This window comes from Geospiza fortis, unplaced genomic scaffold (genome assembly GCF_000277835.1).
Source record: "Geospiza fortis unplaced genomic scaffold, GeoFor_1.0 scaffold166, whole genome shotgun sequence".
Taxonomy (NCBI): Eukaryota; Metazoa; Chordata; class Aves; order Passeriformes; family Thraupidae; genus Geospiza; species Geospiza fortis.
This window is the reverse complement of record NW_005054310.1, coordinates 8,367,543-8,371,232: the sequence shown is the minus strand read 5'-3', so window position 1 is coordinate 8,371,232 and position 3,690 is coordinate 8,367,543. Positions and strand designations below refer to the sequence as shown.

The following is a 3,690-nucleotide window of genomic DNA, read 5'->3' as shown; positions in this document are numbered from 1 at the left end:
CCTGCTGAGTATGAAAACTTTAGATCTTAACCAAGCATGCTGCAGAGTTATCTTCCTTTTCTCCTTGTTCATTACAAGAGTTCTTGGCTTATGTTTATGATTTCTTTGGGTAAAATTAAAGAAAACCCAAAACCACAACCCAAACGAGTAGAAAAGGAATTTCGGGTACATTTGTATGAAGTTGTTGAAATTTGTTCAAAAGAAAAAACACACTCTTCCAGTGTGTCATAGTGTGTGTAGATACTTCTATCCCTTCTTTGTAATGAGAATCAGTGAATCATCTGGCCTTAGTTTTCTGTAGCTTCCTGTTAGGTAGCTGCAGAGAGCCAAAAGCTCTCCCCTTAGTCTTGTCTTCTTCAGATTGAACTAATGCTTACAGCTCTGCCTTTCCTTCTATATTGTTGTTCAATCCCTTGACCACATTGGTGTCCTTTCTCTGCTTTTTCTTACACTGGGGAGCCCTGAACAGGACAGTGCTCCTGCAGCAGTCTCACAAGTTCCAAATGGAGGGGAAGATTTGCTCCCCTTTGCCTCTGACTGCAGTTGCTAATACAGCCCAGTTTGCAGCTGGATACCTTCCCATGAGGATGAACAGCAGGATCACATTTCCACAGAAAAGAACTGCTGGGTCATATGATGCAAAATTGCTTTCTAGCCTGTCAGCCCTCACCTGTTAGTGGTATATAGGGTAATTCCATGCTTGTTCCATACTTATTGATATAAGGCATCCATAAAACTAAACTTGTTTGTAAAAATGTTTTCGTGAAGATACTTGAAGAGCAGTTGAACAGTGCAGAAATTAAATACTTTTTAGCATGCTATGTGAAAGATGGCTAAACTGAAAGGGGGAAGGACACGCATTTTGCAGTGTCCATTCTAACTAAAAATGCTACGCATAACCTCTCATGATTACTGAATTGCGTCATTGTGCTGTTGGAAAGAAAAGCGTGTGGTTTTGTCTAGTGTGTCAACCAGAATTATGTTTTGGGTTTGAATTCAAAGAATATTCTTGCTAAGGTTTTTTTATGATTCTACCTTGTTCATCAAGCTATACTGATTAAATAAGGATCATTTTATTTACTCATTCAAACCTTAATTGAGCTGATATATGTGATTTGCATGTATGTAATTCAAAAGTAACCTTTAAGTCAGAATTTGAAGCATGGGTTTTTGCCTTTAGGAGTCCTGTGCAGCGTAACAGACTTGTTACACATCACATCATTATCCCATTGTGTTAAACAGATTTCATTCTGAGGTCTGCATTAGAAATTAAATCAGCTTTGATTTCATTGCTTTTCAGTTACATCTAGAGAATTAAGTTTTCAAATAATTCTGAGAAACTGTAGTGTAAATTAAAAAACACAGGTTTGCTGATTACCAAGACAGTGCTCTAGGTAAGAAAATGAGGTGTTTATTGAGCAGAGTAGCTTTTAGTTTGGCATGGTACCTTTAATATGTCCTTGAAGGTGTGTTTTTTCAAATGCATTATTTAGTGGCTTTCTTAGCAAGGAAGTGTATCTTTCAGTTCATCCTACTTGTATGTCTCAATGAAAGTACTATTCAGAGTTTAATATCATCTAAGAAATCCATGGAAGTGCATTTTAGTGAAAGTATATGTTCTTAACACACTGAGGTGTCACAGACTGCAGTCTTCCTCTTGCCACCACTTTCATCTTTTCTCAATTACACAGAAAGCGTGCATTTCACTTTGCTAATTTGCTGTTATTTTCATGTTTTATCAAAGTAACATTGGATTATTATGCCAATAGCTGGAGCACTCTGAATACGTTTTGATCTGTCTTAGTCTTGGAAGCAACAAAAAGATGGGCTCAAATAGTATGTGAATGGCAAAACCGGGAATTCTGCTTGGGAATATTGGCTGCTCTAGGCATTTACTTGGGTGATGGAGTACACCCTCAGCAAGATGAGAGATCGCACAAATCTGCAGTGAGGAATTGCTATATCATATGGCTGTGCTGCCATTCAGAGGGACCTCAGTGGGCTGGAACCTCATGAAGTTCAGTCACAGGAAATGCAGAGCCCTGTGCCTGGGCAGAACAGCCCCAGGAACCAGTACACACTGCAGCAGGGGGTCAGCGACTGGATGGAAGGCAGCTTGGCAGAGAAGCACCCAGGATCCTGCTGGACAAAAAGCCAGCAGTGTGTTCCTGTGGCTAGGGCAGACAACAGCATCCTGGGCTGCACAAAGGAGAGTATTGCCAATAGGCTGAAAGAGGTGATCCTTTCCTTTCACTCAGCACTGTTCTGAGTTCACTTCTGGGCTCCCCAGAGAGTTTAGGGAGCAAGTCTGGTGAGAGACCACATAGGTGACCAAAGATTGCAGCATCTGACCTGTGTGGAGAGACAGAGAGCTGGGACTGTTAAACCTGGAGAAGACTCCAGAGTGATTTTACCATTTTTTGGAAGTACCTGGTGGAGAAAAGAAAACTAAGCCAAACTCTCCTCAGTGGTTCCCGCTGAAAGAAAAAGAGGCAATGGGCATAAACTGAAGCATGTGCGATTCCTAAATATAGGAAACTTTGTTCTAAAATGGGATTTATCAAACAGTAGAAAATAGTTCTCAGGGAAACTGTGAAGCCTCCATTCTTGAAGGTGCTTAAAACCGAACTGAAGTCCCAGGCAACCTGCTCTAGGTGACCTGTCTTTGAGCAAGTGGGTTGGACCAGAGTATCTGCAGAGATGCCTTCTAATGTCTGCTATTCTGTGATTCTCTGATCTGTTCTGGTCACCTACTTTATCTTACCTATCCTCCTAAGGTGTATTCCTTCACAATTGTGCTAACACAGGGCTGGTTTTCAGGATAATTGTGTTTTCTTTAAACAAAATACTTTACTGTAGAGTACTAGACTCTGAAACAATTTCAATTCCATTCCTGTACCAAAAGCTTTGCTTCGATCCCTTCCATTCCGTTCATGCTGGGTGTGATCAGTGTAGCTTCCTTCAACCAAAGCAGAGTTTGGTTGATCCATTTTCCAGCTGATTGCCGCTTCTCTCAGATCTCTGTGCTTTCCAGGGAACATTGAGGCCCTTGAGTGTTCACCTGGGAGCCGTTTCTGCTTCAAAAACCACTGCATTTATCACACAGCTTCTCTTTGGTCTTGTCTCATGTACAGTGAAGAAAGTTTGCATCAGAGCTGTTGTTCCTTGACAAAGAGGGACAATTCCTTCACACAGCTTCATCTCCTGAGTCTGACAAATTTGTGTGAAGGTTCTTGCCCTGTAAACATACTAGGTAGAAATGTGAAAATCCTGGCAATGTCTTAAATTTTGTTGCAAGTTTAGTAGTTCTTCAATCTATAGGTTAGGCTTGACCCTTTATCCCGCTGGGTGATTATTGTGGGGACCTTTGCCCTTCCAAGTAGGGGTTTTCAGTGTTAAGAAGCTCAGGACAACTGGAGGACAGATGATGAAGAGATAGGTGAGATCCTCTGTGGGGTTACAGACAGCTGCAAGCTGAATTAGAATAAGGCCAAGAAGGTTAAAATACCATTGCCTATCTCCCAAGTGCTGTTCTCTTACCACTGTTCCTTAATTTTAAAAAAACAATAATTTGGTATTCTTATTTTAGTTGTACTGGAATCTTTGTATAGTTTTTTCAGATTCTTTTGAAGGGAGTATTTCATGTATTTATTTTATTTCAGTGTAAACACCTAAGGCTTGATTTTTTTT

General features: G+C 40.6%; 1 protein-coding gene across 1 annotated transcript in view; it reads left to right on the top strand.

Moving 5' to 3' along the window:
• The window catches only part of USP15 (ubiquitin specific peptidase 15), a 49,825-nt gene that overhangs the window by 30,681 nt on the left and 15,454 nt on the right, over positions 1–3,690 (top strand). The window lies entirely within an intron of this gene.